Below are 20,395 nucleotides of genomic sequence, written 5' to 3' on the forward strand. Positions count from 1 at the left end.
AAGACCGTAGAACCAGTCAGGATGCTCCAGAAGTGAACCTCACACCCTCCTCCAAACTACCTCCGCAACTTCCAAAATAAACATTAAAGAGCAGAAGCCAGGGTGCGATCCCTTGCTTCCTATTCCCTGCACTGTCAGTTCATGGTGTCTCCAGCCATTTAACCAGAGTGATGTCATATATAAAACACCTTTTGTAGTATAAAGGAAATAAACTACTTGTTTTAGAAACATTGTGGGCCTATTTTTCGATTGCAGTGAGACTTACCATCCTAAAATGTGCATTCCTGACATTTGCTTTGCTTGAATTTTTCTGACTTGATTCTGTCAGAAGAGCGTAGTCTAAAGACTATTAACACTTTAAACCAAAAAACTTGATATTTTGGCTTGATAGGCATTTTTCAATCTTTGATGTTATCAAGAAGATTGTTTGTTTTTGTTGTTTGATGTCTCACTCTGCTCTTACTCTCTACCTCCTGGCCTAATATGCCAGTTGACAGTATCATTATCATCCAGTGAATAAATTACAGTGTTTTATTTTGATTTTTAACCGTCTCGAGTTCCATTTTATTTATTAATATTTTTGCTGTTTAAAATGCACTAATCTTCTCTTCTGCACCTCTGGTCTTGTAAAGCTATGGCTTTGGCTCAGTCGAGCTACCACAGAACATTGACAATTAGTATCTTTGAGGAAGTTCTTATCCTGCAGCTGAGATCACGATTGCATATAGGAGCTGTTTTGGAGGACTTTTAGGCTAGGTAATAAAAATATTTAGATATAATTACATGTAGTTCTGATTTGGAAAAACACTAAATTAGAAAACATTTAGTTTGGAATTCGAACTTTGACCACTCTCACAACTCGGCTCTTGTTGCCAAACTGGCTTGATTGGATTTAGAATAGTGAGCGTGGCCGGCTAAGGTAGTCCTAAATCAAGAAATCAAGTTAACAGCTAGGGTGAAGTTATGGCCAGGCTGTAGTGTATAAAAAAAAAAGAAGCAGCCTCAACACGTTTTTGCCACGTTTTTTTTTTTTTTTTTTTAAATAAACGTTCCTACACGTTTGCAACTACATGTATTGCAAAGTAAAGCTTTTGATCCTTCAATCCAAATCCAGCTTGAGACTTCTTTGCTGTTCTTCCCAAGCCTTCTGTTCTTCGAGAGAACAGAAAACGCTACAGCCATTTACAGTCCTTGTAAAAGACACCCTCAATGGTGTTACCTCAGTTGTCGACCCATGTAGTGTTAAATTCTTTGGAGAACAGATCTTAAGGTCCAGCCTCTGTGATGGAGTAGGTAATGAGAACTGATTTTATATTCAGTGAGGTTTACAGAATTTGTAAGCAGTGCAGCCTTCTACCACGAATCACATGATGTTGATGTCCTAAATAAATAAGTGGCTGATGTTGGAAGTTAAACAATCAACATTTTCCTTGAGTGCTTTTGACGCACACAATTTGGAGCCCATTGAGTATTTAAGCAGCAACAGAAATCCTAGTCAGGGTACGGCACAAACAACCCCAAATTAACCTGTGCTCAACCCCCTGGCAGGTTGGAACTGAGCAGTCATGCTTAACTTAGAGTAAAGTATTTACAGTAAAACAATGAAAATGCCAGTCAAAAAGACCTCACACCTGGTGAGAATAATAGAGCTGGATTTGATAAATCACGACCAAAACAACAAAAATTCAATTAGTAGAACTGAAGGTATTGAATGTTAATGTTAGTAGAGAAAATGACGTCAAAATGCGTAAAGTATCAAGCGTAAAGTACAACTCGAGATCAAGTCACAAGTTTAGGCCAGCCGCGATGGCGTGCAGGCCGGCTACAGGGACATGGTTCTACCCCATTAATAGAGTACCTTGAATCCTGGTTTATGGAGCGTTGTGTGAATCTGTGTTAAAGATGCGCCATGCAGCCGTGTCAGTACATCAGTTCAGAGATGTGGCGAGGATGCAGTGGTGGGTCCTGTTACATCATTAGGGATCCTGTTGATGGGGAATGGTGCGCAGTTCAGAGTTGGGGATGTGTCGTGCAGTCAGGGGGATGTGCCAGTTCCAAGCAGCTGCAAGGCTGTGATGCGTAGTCTGGCGTTGTTGTCAAGTCTACGTTGGCAAGAGATGAAAGGTCCTGTGCCAAGGATGCGTCGTGCAGCAGCTGTTCTGAAGGTGCAAAGGTGATGCAGGCTGCGGGGGAGATTCAAGTTTTCGCTCTGGGTGTAATCCACACAGCAGTGGAGATGTGTCAGTTCGGCTCAGGGTTATGCCACATAGCAGAGGAGATGCTTCCATTCTGCTGGATCCAGAGAGGCTGGCAAAGCACGTTAAGCCCACTTCTCATTGTCCAGGCCTGGAGTGGCACCACTGAGAGGGCCTGTGTGACCATGCAATTCGCAGCAGCTGTTCTGAAGGCAATGCGTGGCTGTAGCGGTTATGCAAGACTTTGCTATGGGTCCAAACTTCACAGCAGCTGAGACACGTCTGTTCTTTTCGTGTTGTGCGGTGCAGCAGGGAAGACGCGTCAGTTCCTCTGGATCCACAGAGACTGGCAAAGCACTTTAAGCCCTGTTCTAAGGGTCCAGAACTGGGTTGGCACCACTTGGCAGGGTAGACTCACAGATAGCAGAGTCAAGTTGCAGTTGCAATGTTGTCGGAAGCCTGCTAAGTCCCTGAGGCTTCAGATGAGAAGGCCAGCCAATTAGCCCTTCGATTCTCTTTGGGTTCTGGGTTTAAAAGATGTAGGTCAAGTCCTTCTCACCCAGGCAAGACAGCAGCAGGTAAGCACAGCAAAGCAGGAGTCCAGCAGAGTGGCAGTCCTTATTCCTGGCAAATTATCCAAAGTTCCAGAAGTGTACTGAAGTGGTGGTGTCTGAGGTCCTTCTTGTATATATAGTTCTAACTTGGAAGTGGGGAGAACCTTCTAGAGTCATGTCTTTGAAGTGCACAGATGCCCTTCCTTCCCGGCCTTGGCTCCAGACTAACTAATTGTGTATGCAGCTCCTTGTGTGAAAACAGGGCACAGCCTGTTCAGGTATAAGTGAGGCTGGGTTTGCTCCTCCCACCCATCCTGCCAGTGTTGACCCCGCCAGTCACATCTGAACTCCCATTGTGTGTAACTGTCTAAGAGGAATACACAAAGCCCATCTACTAACTATACCCAGTCATGTGACCAAAGACAGGCTACAGGCATCAAATGGCTAAGGCATGAAAATGCCAACTTTCTAAAAGTGGTATCTTTAGTATAGTAATTTAAAATTCAACTTCACCATAAATTAGGATTCCAGAGACACAAAACATGAATCCTTTATCTCTTCCCATTTGTAAATTACACTTATAAGGTATAATAAAGCAACTCCAGTGTTCTTCTTTGGGAGAAATAAGCCTGGCGGTAGTGAAACACACATTTAAGAGTTTATCTGATAGATACTTCTGTAGGAAGCTGGCTTTGTATATACAATACCAAAATGAGGTATGGTGTGCAGAGTTCAGTGGTTCCCCACCGGTTTTACAGAGGCTCCTGTAAATAATTCTAGTGCTCTCTCTTGTGGTAGTGTGGTTGAGCAGTTAGGCTTATCATAGGGGAGTGCAAAGCATCTGTTGTACACACAGTCAAGAAATTAGGCACATACTCAATGATTGACTCCAGGCCAATGTTTTATGTAACAAAAGTATACTTTCTTACTTTATTTTTAGAACCAAAAGGATCTTTGTTGCTGGTAGGTACAGTTCAGTTTCAAGAATGTATCACTTTCAAGTATCAAATGCACATTGTTTAGAATTCACAGATAACAGTTTTCAGGTAAATAACATCTTTCAGTTTCAAAAGTGGACTCAGTGCAATTTCTCATAGAAAACAATGCTGTTCTAGGGAACGAAAAGTATTAACACAGTTTGTAGGTAAGTACTCAACGTAAAATCCCAGTCTTTGGAGGTTAGAGAGTCCACAGGGCAAGGTTCAAGTTGACCCCCAGAGTGCAACACAGGGCCAGTCAGGTGCAGAGGTCAAAATTGGTCTTGGGTCCTCAATGGAATCCTATGGAGACTGGGGGCACTGAGAAAGAAACGGCTTGCAGGTAAGTACCCGCAACTATAGGGCACAGACCTGGGGGGTTTAGATCAGCACCGGGGAGGGGCACAGGTCGGCACCAAGCACACCCCTTCAGCGGCGCAGGCCCAGGTGCACCCAATGCTTTTCAATGGAGGAACCCCAGGGAGTCACAAAGAGGCTGCGGGCTTGGTCCAGAGAATCAGCTGCAAAAAAGAAAACGGCTGGATGTTGCTGAACCGTCAGTTAGGTTCCCCAAGGCCATGGGGCTGCTGGTACAGGGGATACCTTTAGGTATTGAGAAGTCTTCACTGGAGCCGGTCGTGGTCAGGGGGATCCTCTAGATTTAGGCCTCAGGCGTCATGGTGTTAGTCAGGAGGGGTCAACCCAGGGTGGACTCGAGGTCAGAATCCCCTGGGGGACCTTCTGTGGACCGGTGGGCCACAAGGACACAGGCCAAGGGCATTGGGAGCAGAGTGGGCAGGGCTTGTGAATCCGGGGCAGTCCTGGAGTCCTTCTTGGATGTTTCTTTGTGGACAGGGCTGCTGTCTTCCGTAGTTCTTGGTTTTTTGAGTAGGCAGGCAGTCCTCTGGGGGTCTGTAGCGCCTGCTGGTCCTGCAGGATGCGTTGCCTTTTTGTAGCAGGAGCCTATGAAGCTGCAGACAGATCGATAGTACTGGGGCAAAGTCAGTTGTCATCTGGAGTCTTCTCTGCTGGGTTGCCTCTTCAGTCCTTCTTCTTCTTAGGGCACCAGGAATATGAAGAGCAAGGTAAATCTTGATCCGAGGTCCCTGGAGCCCTCCTCGTATACGCTGTGCGGGAAAGCCCCAGTCAACTTTTTACCTTCAGACTTATTCACCTTTTTTTGGAGCTTTTTCTCTCGGACTTCGGACAACCCTCCACAGCAACCTGATTTTGAGTCGCAGTCGTTGGAGTGCCTTTTCAGGAGCCCCCAGTGAAATCCTGGAAGTCTGGGGCTCCGCAGCGTTTCAGATGGACCAACCTGCAAGTCAGGCCCGGTCGTTGTCATTGTAAGCCGGCTTGACTCTAGACGGTGGGTCAGTCCCTTATGAGCTTTTTTCCAAAAGTTCTCCACACTTATCCAAACTTGACCTTTAGGAGTCCACAACTCACCAGAAGGTCCAGAAGCTCTGATTTGCTCCTTGAGGGTTAGGATTCCCAGAATGCACCTGGCTCAAACTCCAAAATAACCACTAGACAGTGATCAGCTGGTCAGTCAAGAGTCGGTAACCATCAGTAGCTGTCCAAAAGGTTTGGGGGTGACCAGGGCAAAAAGGAGGACTTTCATACACTCCCTCTGGGTCGGTCCTCAGATTTGACATGCACGATTCCAGCAGGATTCCTCTGCAACGTTTACTTCACCTTCTGGCCACTGGAACTGCAACTGGACCCTCCAGGAACTGACAATCTGCATCTACGGCAACGACTCTGCTCTGCAATATTGTTTCTCTGGTTCCTTCCGGCAACTGCAACATTTCCCCGGCTGTGCATCCTCTAAGGGCAGCGAGTCTTCAGCCTGTACAAGAAGCAAGAAGGAATCTTCCTTGGAGTGAAGGAATCACTCCCCTGCATCCGCAGGCACCAACTGCAATGACAAGCGGCTGCGTGGATCTCCTCTCCTCCAGAGCTGCGTGGATCCTGCGTCTGGAGTGGTCCCCTTTGTCCTCTCTGCCAGCTGTCCTACTTGGGAAGACGGTAAGCCCTTGCCTCTCCACACAGGACAGTGCCCCCGTGGACAACGTCTCTTGCAGCTACCAAGACTTGTTGGCATCTCTGCCAAGGGATCTTCAGGCTCCGCTCCTGGCACTCTTCCCTGCGATGCACAGCCCTCTGCGTGCTTATTCAGTGGCATGGGACTCCTTTCTAGATGTGCTGTGTGTGCCTCATCGCGACTCCTGTGCTTGCTGCCTGTGGGGGCTGTCTCCTCTTCCTGTGAGTCTCTTCATTGCTGAGGGTCACCCGGGACTGCTGTCCGTGGGTTGAGTCATCTTGAATCTTGCTGGTCCCTGACAACTCTGCATTTCTTCTCCAACAACATTTGCCTATGCCGAGGCTTGTTGGTGGTTTTCCCACACCACTGATCGACTACAATCCTTCTTCCTGCAGTGGGACTTTGACTGCATCACTTCTGGGAACTCTTCAGCTGATCCAGTGCTGCACTGCTGACTGTCTTCGTTCACTGTTGACCTGGTCCTGAATCCACAGATGGGTGGGTAGTGGCTCCTGTCACGACCGAACACTCAAACGTGAACTGGACTTGGTCCCCTTCCTTTACAGGTCTTCCTCAACCAGGATCCACCTTTAGTTTCTTGCAGTCTTGTCTGGGTTTTGCAAAATCTTTTCCTGAAGTCCTTTTGGTGGTTTTGGGGAGAACCAGGTACTTACCTCTTTTCTCCTAGTCACTCTGGTGCACTCTGGTACTTAACTTTTGGGGTTCCTAGTTTCTCCCGTTCCCCTCTACCAATTCCTCTTCCTTCGGTGGGGGCCTAACTTTCGCATTCCACTTTCTTAGTATATGGTTTGGTGCCCCCGCCCAGGGCCTTCAGTACTTACTATTGGTTTCACTGTTTTCTATTACCTTTTATGCTAATTCCTGACTTTTGATGTGTATACAATCGTGTGTTCACTCACCTGCTAGTGGAGTATTGCCTATACAGTATTTTAGTATTTATGTTAACATAATAAAGTACCCTTATTTTTGTAACACTGTGTGGTTCTTTCATGTGTGTAAGTGCTGTGTAACTAAAGTGGTATTGCAGAAGCTTTGCATGTCTCCTAGATAAGTCTTGGCTGCTCATCCACAGCTACATCTAGAGAGCCCTGGCTTCCTAGACACTGAATACACCTCACTAATAGGGAATACAGGGAACTGGTGTAAGGTGATAACACCATAGATGCTCCCCACACACCAGGCCAGCTTCCTACACCTGCTGCCAAAAGTGGGACTTGTCCAGGAGAGTGGGCATTTCCAGTAGCTGAAGTGCCCTGGGGCAGTGTAATAGGAGGCAGAAGCCTTTAATGCTCACTGCTAAGTGTTGCTGTTCCTGCAGTGGGGAGGCACCCCCACCCAGAGCAGGCTTTGTCACTGACCCCAGAGACCACAAAGGCCCTCACTCCATGGGGTCGGAAACCTGTCTGTTAGTGGCAGGCTGGCACAGACCGGTCTGCCTCCCACTGGAGGGTTGGTGAAATACAGGGAGCATCTAGAAGATGCCCTCTTGTGTGCATTTTTTCAATAAATCGTACACTGGCATCAGGTTGTGTTTATTGAGCTGAAAAGTTTGATACCAAACTTCCCAGTCTTCAGTGAAGCCGTCATGGAGCTGTGGAGTTCGTGATGACAATCTCCCAGCGCATGTAGTCAATATGGTTACACTACAATTACAGGGTCTAAGAATGGACTTAGACATTCTAGGGGCATATTGCTCATGCAGCATTGCCCTCACCTGTGGTGTAGTGCACCCTGCCTTAGGCCTTTAAGGCCTGCTAGAGGGGGGGATAACTTAGGCCACCGGCAGTGGTTTGGGGGCATGGCACCCAGTTATGGGTGGTGTGTTGACCTTACCTTTCTCCCCACTAGCACATCCCAATCTGCAATGGCAGTGTGCATGTATATGGTGAGGGGTCTCTTAGGGTGGCATAATGCATGCTGCCGGGTCACAGAGCCCTTGGTACCACTGGTACTTTTTGCAAGGGACTTAGCTTTGTGCTCGGGGTGGATCAATTGTGGAAGAAACGGCACAGTTTAGAGAATGAACACAGGTGCTGGGGCCTGGTTAGCGGGATTCCAGCACACACTCAGTCAAGATAGCATCGGATATCAGACAAAAAGTGTGGAGGGGGAGGTAACCGTGCTAAAACGGCCACTGTCCTACAACTTCTAGTTAAAGATTCCTTACCTTTTGCTTCCCCTGCACATCGTTGAGTGGCGTCGAATTGGCTTTGCGTCTGTGCCGGATATGACATTGCGGGTCCTATATAGCGCCACTCCTGTGCGCTGATGTCAGTTCTTTTCTTTCCTCGCCAGATAGTGCCAATCTGAGGAGAGCTACCCCTCAGTCACTTTTTGACTGGTCTTTTTTCACCTTTTGTTGAAGATTTTTTTAAAAAGTTTTCCACTCCTGGTGCATCGAGGATCTCATCGAGGGAGGGTGGGTTTAAGCCCATTGGGTTGTGTCCTAGAACTGTCTGTGCCTGGAGCGTGACCACAACCCAAAGACGTGCTCTGAGTGTCGGGCCAGACATCTGAAGGCTTTGAGGGAGTGGTCCCTGAATCTGATGGCGTCCTGTTGCTCGACTTTCCAGAAGTCGAGGTCCCAGTCAAGAGGAAGGTTCTGGGAGTGGTCACCGAGTCCTCCTTTGTCGTCGTCCCAATCTAAGTCCTCGGGGCAATCTGGTAAGTTGAGGCACTAGAAGAAGAGCAAGAAGTCAAAGTGTTCTTCGACTTCTCCTTGTCCATCAACCAACATGAGTAGGAAGCGTTGGTGCTCTAGACCTCCTTCCAAGGAGCCTGGGCTGAGGCTGTGCCTCCCTGAGTTTCCAGTAACTGGAGCGACTTTGGGAATTTTGAGGCCATGTGCCTCATTTTTGAGCAGCCTCATTTTGTTGGAGCCCCTTTCAATCAATCAATCAATCACTGCATTTGTAAAGCGCGCTACATACCCGCAAGGGTCTCAAGGCGCTGGGGAGGGGGGCTACTGGTCGAAGAGCCAGGTCTTGAGGAGTCTTCTGAAGGCCAGCAGGTCCTGGGTCTGTCGTAGGATGGTGGGGAGAGTGTTCCAGGTCTTGGCGGCGAGGTAGGAGAAGGATCTGCCGCCGGCGGTGGTTTTTCGGATGCGGGGGACTGTGGCGAGGTTGGCTGAGCGGAGGCTTCGGGTGGGGGTGTGGAAGCTGAGTCGGTTGTTGAGGTAGGTGGGTCCGGTGTTGTGCAGTGCTTTGTGTGCGTCGATCAGGAGCTTGAAGGTGATCCTTTTGTTGACGGGGAGCCAGTGCAGGCCTCTCAGGTGGAGTGTGATGTGGCTGCGGCAGGGGGCATCGAGGATGAGTCGGGCCGAGGCGTTCTGGATGCGTTGGAGTCGTCTCAGGAGCTTGTTTGTAGTTCCTGAGTAGAGGGCGTTCCTGTAGTCGAGTCTGTTGGTGATGAGGGCCTGGGTAACGTTTTTTCTCGTGTCGAGGGGGATCCATTTGAAGATCCTGCGGAGCATACGGAGGGTGTTGAAGCAGGACGCGGAGACGGCGTTGACTTGCCTGGTCATGGAGAGAGTGGAGTCGAGGATGACCCCCAGGTTGCGTGCGTGGTCCGTGGGTTCCGGGGCTGTGCCTAGTGACGTGGGCCACCAAGAGTCGTCCCAGGCTGATGGGGTGGGTCCGAGAATGAGGACCTCCGTCTTGTCTGAGTTCAGCTTCAGTCTGCTGTCCTTCATCCAGTCGGCTATGGCCTTCATTCCTCGGTGGAGGTTAGTTTTGGCGGTGTGGGGATCTTCGGTGAGGGATATAATCAGCTGGGTGTCGTCGGCGTAGGAGATGATTTTGAGGTTGTGTTGTCGTGCGACGTGGGCGAGGGGGGCCATGTAGATATTGAACAGTGTCGGGCTGAGGGAGGATCCCTGTGGGACGCCGCAGATGATCTCAGTGGTTTTGGAGCCCCCTTTGGGGCCGGGGAGTCAGAAGGGGAACCTTCGGGTTTCGCACCGGCAGCTTCGACCTCTGTGCTGCGTGGGACCTATGGACCCAGTGCTGGATCTGGACTGGTGTCAGTGGAACCACCACAACCATCTCTGACGCCAGAACTCCCAGCTCCACCTGCAGTGATAGGCAGCAACATTCCCATTCTCATTGCCGATTCTGACATGAAACCGGATTGGAATCATACTACTCAGATGCCGGCAGGAGCTTTCCCTCCTATGTCGGATCCTGAACCTCTTTTCTATTGGCTAGGTTATGGTGAGGAAGGTTGAATACCACCTCCAAGATCCTATGAACTGGCATACAGACTTGGTTGAGACCAGCTGACTCTAGATATTGGCATGATTTCTCCACATACCGTGGCTACAGAAGAGGAAGTGCCATATTTCATGGTAGTGAGATGAGCAGCCTAGTTCTTCGACCTCGAGTTGCCTTCAGTGGCAGTTAGGACTAACTGCCTTTCAGCCTGGGGCTTTCCCCTCAGACCCCATGCTCCCCTTTAATAAAGCCCTCACAGATGTCTTACTGGGTACCTGGTGCAAACCCAGCACAGGGGCCCCTGTGAACAGGACAATTACCCACTGCCATCCCCCTGCTCCGGGGACCCAAGCTTTCTGATGGAACACCCCACTCCTGAGAGCTTGGTCATCCAGGCCTCCACTTCCTAGGGGCATTCCCTTTTTTTCTTCCTCCAGCCTAGCGTTACGGTCCATGAACATCTCATGCCATTTGGGCTGTTATTCCCACACACTGTGGGTATGGTTCTGCAAGTGCTGTCACAGGTTCCGGAGGAGGCCCAGGCTGTAATCTCCTAGGCAGTTTCAGATGGGAGAGATGCAGCAAAGTTGTGGACCGGACACAACCGACTCACTGGGCAGAGTGGTTCCACCGACAGTGACCCTGAGGCACCACGCCTGGTTGAGAACCTCTGGCTTTTCGGGGGATGTCCAGGCTACTCTGATGGAAGTGCTCTTCAATGGCACTTATCTCTTCGGAGACAAGGCAGACTATGTGCTCGAGCGCGTCAAGGATTCTTGTGCTACGTCCAGGTCCTTAGGCCTCGCAACGGCCCTTCATCCCCCCAGCCTGCCTTTTGCCCCTTTCGTAGCTACCGAACGGGCCTCCAGTTGCATCCGCTCCCAGCCATCCACTGTATTGAGCATGCTACCAAGCCTATACGTGGCCGAGGGAGTGGAATCCACCAACTTTTTGGATCAATGAGCCAGCGGTCTGACAGTCCATCCCCCACTCACTTCCCTTCACTACACCCTTACCTTCTGCAGCAGCCTCTAAACCTTCCTGGTGTGACTCCCCATCAGGGGCCAGTCGGAAGCAGGTTTCGCACTCACCTGCTCTGCTGGTAATCCATCATATTAGACAGGTGGGTTTTGCAGATAGACTGAAGGGGCTACTCCCTCCCCTTTGAGACTACCCCTCTATCCATGCCACCATCATATGATAGAAGGATCACCTGTCCCTTTTCCGCAAGAAAGTTAGTGCTCCCTTTGCCAAGGGCACAGTCGACCGAAATGGAGTTGCTGCACTACTTCTCTTGGACCTCTCAGCTGCCTTTGATACAGTTGACCATGACACCCTAATTCAAAGACTCCACGAAACTGGCATACAAGGGATTGCGCTCGACTGGATTACTTCCTATCTTCAAAAAACAGATCGAATATCATCCACTCGCCCCCCCCTTCTCGTCCGAACCCTACCTCACAAAAGCAGGGGGTCCCCCAAGGGTCAATCATCTCACCTTTGCTTTTCAACATCTACATGATGTCTTTACCGGAATTGATCAATGATTTCCATCTCACATGCTACAACTATGCAGATGACACACAAATACTACTTAAATTAGAATGCCCCAAAAACATTGAAAACTCACAAATCTTTAGTTGCCTCAGAGCCGTTGATCAGTGGATGACCTGGAGCCATCTCAAACTAAATACCTCCAAAACAGAAATACTCGTATGTGGTGACTGGAAAATTTATGACCCTCTGTGCGTCTGGCCTGATGATCTCGGACCACCTCCTCAATTATCCAAGGAAGTTAAAAACCTAGGAATCACCATGAATTCCAAGTTAACTATGAATGCCCAAGTGGACAAATTAGCACAAACAAGCTTCATCACCTTGAAGACTTTACAACGCATCTTCCCCCACCTCGGATTTCCACCCAAGGTGCAAGCTACTATCTTGCTTGTACTATCCAAACTGGATTATGACAATGGCCTCTACCATGGCTCATCTCTATCTGTTATGAAAAAACTACAACGTGTCCAGAATTCCACAGCCAGGCTACTATTACATGTAAAGCCGCAAGCCCACATCTCCCCTGCCTTGAGAGCACTACACTGGTTACCCGTTGCCAGAAGATGCACTTTCAAGCTGCTTTGTATCACCCACAAAGCTATACATGGAACAGGACCGCTTTTTATCAGAAACAAAATAACCAAATACATCCAACAAAGAAACCTCCGCTCAAGATTGGCACCCCGCCTGAGAACACCACCAAACAAGAAAAAGACTATAGGTAGTACATCCTTCTCCGTTCAAGCAGCCGAACTATGGAATTAATTACCCCCAACTATAAGAGCCACAGATAACTTTCTTGTCTTGAGAAAACTACTCAAGAGTTGGCTCTTTCCTTCATAGCCACCATATTCAAACAACCATGAACTACATATGCCTATGTTGAGAAATATTTTTTTCAGATTGTGTAAATTTCTAGTTATGCATAGTTTCTTTAGAAAATATGTAACGCTACTATGTCATAACAATAAAATACACACACACACTCTTTAAACGTGTTTGACTAAGTATATTTTACCCCTGGTTCTAATTATGTATTGTATGTGCATATGTGTGTGTATTCGTGTGTGTGTGTGTGTGTGTGTGTGTATATATATATATGTTCAATGGCATGTGTAGCTGCAGATACACATACTGTGCACATCCCGCCATCTGGTGTTGGGCTCGGAGTGTTACAAGTTGTTTTTCTTCGAAGAAGTCTTTTCGAGTCACGAGATCGAGGGACTCCTCCCATTTCGACTCCATTGCGCATGGGCGTCGACTCCATCTTAGATTGTTTTTTTTCCGCCATTGGGTTTGGACGTGTTCCTTTTCGCTCCGTGTTTCGGGTCGGAAAGTTAGTTAGAATTTCGGAAAAATCGTCAGTATTGTTTGCGTTCGGTATCGGGTTAGTTACAACAGATCGACACTGACTTTTGAAGAGCTCCAGTGGCCCTTCGGGGTTTTTTCGATCCCCCGTCGGGGCCTGGTCGGCCCGGCCACGTGTCTCTTCAAGGCTGATGGAACGGACCCCATTCCGCTTCTGCCCAAAATGCCATAACAAGTATCCATATACAGATCAGCATCTGGTCTGTAACTTGTGTCTGTCTCCAGAGCACAAGGAGGATACCTGTGAAGCCTGTCGAGCGTTTCGGTCAAAGAAGACACTAAGAGACCGAAGAGCAAGAAGACTGCAAATGGCGTCGGCGCCGACAGGACAAGGGCGTTTCGAAGAGGAGGAAGAAACCTTCTCCATCCAGGAATCGGACTCGGAGGAGATCGATCCCGAAGAAACGCCGAAAACGTGAGTAAGACGTCGAAACACAAAACTCACGAAAAGACCACAAAAGCCCAGGGGACGCCACCGCCAACAGGCCATGGCTTAACCCGAAAAATAGGTGACCGATCATCGGCACCGAAAAAGGGCACGCTGGTGTCGAAGTCATCCGACTCCGGTCGAGATACCGGCACACAGCAATCTCGGGCCGGAGATAGCGGCTCCGAGCAAGTTCGGCACCGAGACAGCGGCACCGAAATGAGTCGGCACCAAGAAACGACGACACCGAAAGCAAAAAATGTTTCGTCGGAACCGAAAAAAGTAGCTGAAAAGGTTTCGATACCGAAACATCCGGCCTCGGAACCGAAAACAAGTTCCTACACAGAGGAACAAGGACTGTCCTCACAAATGAAAATACATAGATTTGGACAGGAATTGGAGACCATGGAGCCAGACTACACCCAAAGAAGGCTCCACATCCAAAAAGAAACGGGGAAGATCAGCACTCTCCCTCCTATTAGAATGAAACGCAAACTTGCATTCCAGGAGAAAGACAAGCAGCCACAGGCAAAGGTGGCTAAACAAGTAACCCCGCCACCGGCTCCACAACGCTCGCCGCAAACATCACTGGTAGCTACTCCACCTATGATGCAATCCCCGACCCATACAGGGATGAGTCAAGACGACCCTGACGCGTGGGACCTTCATGACGCACCAGTGTCAGATAATAGTCCAGACTGTTTTCCAGCTAGACCTTCGCCACCAGAGGATAGTACAGCTTACGCACAGGTGGTGTCCAGAGCAGCGGCATTTCATAATGTAGCCTGCATGCAGAGCCCATTGAAGACGACTTTTTATTTAACACACTGTCGTCCACAGACCGTCAGTACCAGTCTTCCCATGCTACCCGGAATGCTAAAACACTCCAAACAAGTGTTTGAGGAGCCTGTAAAAGGAAGGGCCGTTACTCCAAGAGTGAAGAAAAAATATAAACCGCCACCAACAGACCCCGTGTACATCACACAACAGCTAACACCAGACTCAGTTGTAGTAGGGGCAGCTCGCAAGAGAGCGAACTCACACACTTCAGGAGATGCACCACCTCCAGATAAAGAAAGTAGAAAATTTGACGCAGCAGGCAAAAGGGTGGCGGCACAGGCAGCAAACCAGTGGCGTATTGCAAATTCACAGGCTTTGTTGGCCAGATACGATAGGGCTCATTGGGACGAAATGCAACACTTTATAGAACATTTGCCCAAGGAGTTCCAAAAGAGAGCACAGCAGGTAGTAGAAGAAGGACAAAGTATCTCCAACAATCAGATACGGTCAGCAATGGATGCTGCAGACACAGCTGCTAGAACTGTCAACACAGCAGTGACAATAAGGAGACATGCATGGCTGCGTACATCGTGATTTAAACCAGAAATACAGCAAGTTGTGCTAAATATGCCATTTAACGGACAGCAGTTGTTTGGGCCGGAGGTGGACACTGCTATCGAGAAACTTAAAAAAGACACTGACACAGCCAAAGCCATGGGCGCACTCTACTCCCCACAGAGCAGAGGCACATTTCGAAAAACACAGTTTCGAGGGCAAAGCACAGAACCCACAACCTCACAAACAAGGCCCACTTATCAGAGCCAATATCTGCGGGGAAGTTTTCGGGGACAATATAGAGGGGGACAGTTCCAAAAAAGTAGAGGGAAGTTCCAAAGTCTCAAAACTCCTCAAAATAAGCAGTGACTTCCAAGTCACACATCCCCAACACATAACACCTGTGGGGGGGAGACTAAGCAAATTTTACAAACATTGGGAGGAGATAACAACAGACACTTGGGTACTGGCAATTATCCAGCATGGTTATTGCATAGAATTTCTCAAAATCCCTCCAAACGTCCCACCGAAAACACACAATATGTCAAAACAACATATAGATCTTCTAGGACTAGAAGTTCAAGCATTGATACAGAAAAAGGCAATAGAATTAGTACCAAACCAACAGAAAGGGACAGGAGTTTACTCTTTGTACTTTCTCATACCCAAAAAAGACAAGAGTCTGAGACCTATACTAGATCTCAGAACATTAAATATCTACATCAAATCAGATCACTTTCACATTGTGACATTGCAGGACGTAATCCCACTGCTCAAACAACAGGACTACATGACAACACTAGACCTAAAGGATGCATATTTCCATATACCGATACATCCTTCACACAGAAAGTACTTAAGGTTTGTATTCCAAGGAGTACATTACCAATTCAAGGTGTTGCCATTCGGAATAACAACAGCGCCAAGAGTTTTTACAAAATGCCTGGCAGTCGTACCTGCACATATCAGAAGGCAGCAAATACATGTATTCCCGTACCTAGACGATTGGTTAATCAAAACCAACACGCTAGAACGGTGTTCACAACACACACATTATGTCATAGAAACCCTCCACAAACTAGGTTTCTCAATCAACTACACAAAGTCACACCTTCTGCCGTGTCAAACACAGCAATATTTAGGGGCAACAATCAACACAGCAAAAGGGATTGCCACTCCAAGCCCACAAAGAGTTCAGGCATTTCACAATGTAATACAGGCCATGTATCCAAAACAAAAGATACAAGTCAAAATGATGATGAGACTCCTAGGCATGATGTCCTCATGCATAGCCATTGTCCCAAACGCAAGGTTACACATGCGGCCCTTACAACAGTGCCTAGCATCACAATGGTCACAGGCACAGGGTCAACTTCTAGATCTGGTGTTGGTAGACTGCCAAACATACATCTCGCTTCAATGGTGGAACAGTATAAATTTAAACCAAGGGCGGCCTTTCCAAGACCCAGTGCCACAATATGTAATAACAACAGATGCCTCCATGATAGGGTGGGGAGCACACCTCAATCAACACAGCATCCAAGGACAATGGGGACACTCAGCAAAAACAGTTTCACATAAATCACTTAGAACTATTGGCAGTATTTCTAGCGCTAAAAGCTTTTCAACCCATAATAAGCCACAAACACATTCTTGTCAAAACAGACAACATGACAACAATGTATTACCTAAACAAACAGGGAGGGACACACTCAACACAGTTGTGTCTCCTAGCACAAAGAATTTGGCATTGGGCAATTCACAACCACATTCGCCTAATAGCACAATTTATTCCAGGAATTCAGAATCAGTTGGCAGACAATCTCTCTCGGGATCACCAACAGATCCACGAATGGGAGATTCACCCCCAAATCCTGAACACTTACTTCCACAATTGGGGAACAACACAAATAGATCTATTTGCAACAAAGGAAAACGCAAAATGCCGAAACTTCGCATCCAGGTACCCACAAGATCAGTCTCAGGGCAATGCGTTATGGATGAGTTGGTCAGGGATATTTGCTTACGCTTTTCCCCCTCTCCCACTCCTTCCATATCTGGTAAACAAGTTGAGTCCAAACAAACTCATACTTATAGCGCCAACATGGGCAAGACAACCTTGGTACACAACACTACTAGACCTCTCAGTAGTGCCTCATGTGAAACTACCAAACAGACCAGATCTGTTAACGCAACACAGACAACAGATCAGACATCCAAATCCAGCATCGCTGAATCTAGCAATTTGGCTCCTGAAATCCTAGAATTCGGACACTTAGACCTTACACAGGAATGTATGGAGGTCTTAAAACAAGCTAGAAAACCTACCACTAGACATTGCTATGCAAATAAGTGGAAAAGATTTGTTTATTTCTGCCATAATAATCAAATTCAACCCTTACACGCATCTGCCAAAGACATCGTAAGATACTTACTACATTTGCAAAAGTCAAAGCTAGCTTTTTCTTCCATTAAGATACATCTTACTGCAATTTCAGCTTACCTGCAAATTACGCACTCAACTTCATTATTTAGGATACCAGTCATAAAAGCGTTTATGGAAGGCCTAAAGAGAATTATACCACCAAGAACACCACCAGTTCCTTCATGGAACCTCAACATTGTCTTAACACGACTCATGAGCCCCTCTTTTGAGCCCATGCACTCTTGTGAAATGCAATACTTAACATGGAAAGTTGCATTTTTAATTGCCATCACATCTCTAAGAAGAGTAAGTGAGATTCAAGCATTCACCATACAAGAACCATTTATTCAGATACACAAGTATAAAGTAGTTCTACGAACAAATCCTAAATTTTTGCCAAAAGTCATATCACCGTTCCACTTGAATCAAACAGTAGAATTACCAGTGTTCTTCCCACAGCCAGATTCGGTAGCTGAAAGAGCACTACATACATTAGACGTCAAAAGAGCGTTAATGTACTACATTGACAGAACAAAACTAATTCGAAAAACAAAACAACTATTTATTGCTTTCCAAAAACCTCATACAGGAAATCCAATTTCTAAACAAGGCATTGCTAGATGGATAGTTAAATGCAGTCAAACCTGTTATCTTAAAGCAAAAAGAGAACTGCCTATTACACCAAGGGCACACTCAACTAGAAAGAAAGGTGCTACCGTGGCCTTTCTAGGAAATATTCCAATGACTGAAATATGTAAGGCAGCTACATGGTCTACGCCTCATACATTTACCAAACACTACTGTGTAGATGTGTTAACAGCACAACAAGCCACAGTAGGTCAAGCAGTACTACGAACTTTGTTTCAAACAACTTCAACTCCTACAGGCTGAACCACCACTTTTAGGGAGATAACTGCTTACTAGTCTATGCACAGCATGTGTATCTGCAGCTACACATGCCATCGAACGGAAAATGTCACTTACCCCGTGTACATCTGTTCGTGGCATTAGTCGCTGCAGATTCACATGCGCCCACCCGCCTCCCCGGGAGCCTGTAGCCGTTTAGAAGTTGATCTTGAACATTTGTAAACAGATTACTTTAAACTACATTATGTACATACGTATTCACTCCATTGCATGGGCACTATTACTAGCATACACAACTCCTACCTCACCCTCTGCGGGGAAAACAATCTAAGATGGAGTCGACGCCCATGCGCAATGGAGTCGAAATGGGAGGAGTCCCTCGATCTCGTGACTCGAAAAGACTTCTTCGAAGAAAAACAACTTGTAACACTCCGAGCCCAACACCAGATGGCGGGATGTGCACAGCATGTGAATCTGCAGCGACTAATGCCACGAACAGATGTACACTGGGTAAGTGACATTTTCCATACATATATACATATATATATGTTCGATGGCATGTGTAGCTGCAGATACACATGCTGTGCATTATCCTGCCATCTAGTGTTGGGCTCGGAGTGTTACAAGTTGTTTTTCTTCGAAGAAGTCTTTTCGAGTCACGAGACCGAGGGACTCCTCCCTTTCGGCTCCATTGCGCATGGGCGTCGACTCCATCTTAGATTGTTTTCTTTCCGCCATCGGGCTCGGATGTGTTCCTCTTCGCTCTGTATTTAGGTTCGGAAAAGTTAGTTAACTATCGGAAAATTAGACGGTATTGTTTGCGCTCGGTACCGGGTTAGTGCTAGCACATCGACACCGAAGAAAGAAGCGCTCCGGCGGCCCTTCGGGGCTTCCACTCCTCGGCGGGGCCTGGTCGGCCCGACCTCGTCCATCTTCAAACCTCATGGACCGGACCCCCCTTCCTCTTCTGCCCCAACTGCCACGCAAAGTATCCTTATACAGACCAACACTTGGTCTGTAATCTGTGTTTGTCCCCCGAACACAAAGAGGATACTTGCGAGGCCTGTCAGGCATTTCGATCCAAGAAGACATTGCGAGATCGAAGAGCTCGAAGACTCCAGATGGCGTCGACACCGGCCGGGAACATCGACGTCGAAGAAGAGGAGAGATTCTCCATTCGAGATGCGGGCTCGGACGAGTCCGAGAGTGAGCAGCCGAAGATGCAGCAAACCATGAGTAAACAAGCCAAAACCTCACTCCAAAATAATGAAGGCCAAGGGGACGCCACCGCCAACAGGCCATGGCTTAACCCGAAAACACGGTGACCAAACATCGGCACTGAAAAAGGCCTCCCAGCAGCCGAAGACATCCGACTCCGGTCGAGATACCAGCTCCGACCAAACTGGACACCGAGAGTTCGGCACCCCGAGAGTCGAAAAAGACTGTCGAAAAGACTTCGGTGCCGAAACATGCGTCCTCTGAGCCGAAACCAGGCTCCTATACAGATGAACAAGGCCTTTCAACTCAATTACAAGGTCACAGATTTGAACAAGAACTGGGCACGGGAGAGCCAGACCACACTCTGAGGAGGTTGCATATACAAAAAAACATGGGGAAAATCCGAACTCTTCCTCCAATAAAGATGAAGCGCAAGCTCGCATTCCAAGAAACAGAAATGCAGTCAAAAGCTAAAGTGGCTAAAGAAAAGACACCACCACAATTCTCGCCACAGCAATCGCCATCACATTCGTCACATCTGTCCCCGGTAGCAACACCCCCAATGATGCTGTCACCGACACACACAGGGATGACCCGGATGCATGGGATTTGTATGATGCACCGGTCTCAGACAATAGTCCTGATTGCTACCCGGCAAGGCCGTCACCACCTGAGGACAGCACTGCATACATGCAGGTGGTTTCAAGGGCAGCTACATTCCATAATGTAGCATTGCATGCAGAGCCCATAGAGGATGACTTTTTGTTCAACACCCTGCCATCTACTCACCGCCGCCAGTACCAAAGCTTGCCAATGCTGCCAGGCATGTTAAAACACGCCAAACAAGTGTTTCAGGACCCAGTAAAAGGCAGAGCCATCACGCCTAGGGTGGAGAAGAAATATAAACCTCCCCCTACTGACCCTGTATATATCACACAACAATTAACTCCTGATTCGGTGGTAGTGGGAGCAGCCCGGAAAAGGGCAAACTCCCAGACCTCGGTGACGCACCACCGCCCGACAAGGAAAGTCGGAAATTCGATGCAGCAGGCAAGAGGGTGGCAGCACAGGCAGCCAATCAATGGCGGTTTGCCAATTCCCAAGCTTTACTGGCTCGATACGACAGGGCACATTGGGATGAAATGCAACATCTCATTGAACACCTTACCAAAGAGTTCCACAAACGTGCCCAA

General features: G+C 47.8%; 1 protein-coding gene across 2 annotated transcripts in view; it reads left to right on the top strand.

The window, feature by feature from the left end:
- Nucleotides 1-20,395, top strand: part of DMAP1 (DNA methyltransferase 1 associated protein 1) — a 462,196-nt gene that overhangs the window by 314,196 nt on the left and 127,605 nt on the right. The window lies entirely within an intron of this gene.

The sequence above is a fragment of the Pleurodeles waltl genome, chromosome 4_2 (assembly GCF_031143425.1).
Source record: "Pleurodeles waltl isolate 20211129_DDA chromosome 4_2, aPleWal1.hap1.20221129, whole genome shotgun sequence".
Lineage (NCBI taxonomy): Eukaryota > Metazoa > Chordata > Amphibia > Caudata > Salamandridae > Pleurodeles > Pleurodeles waltl.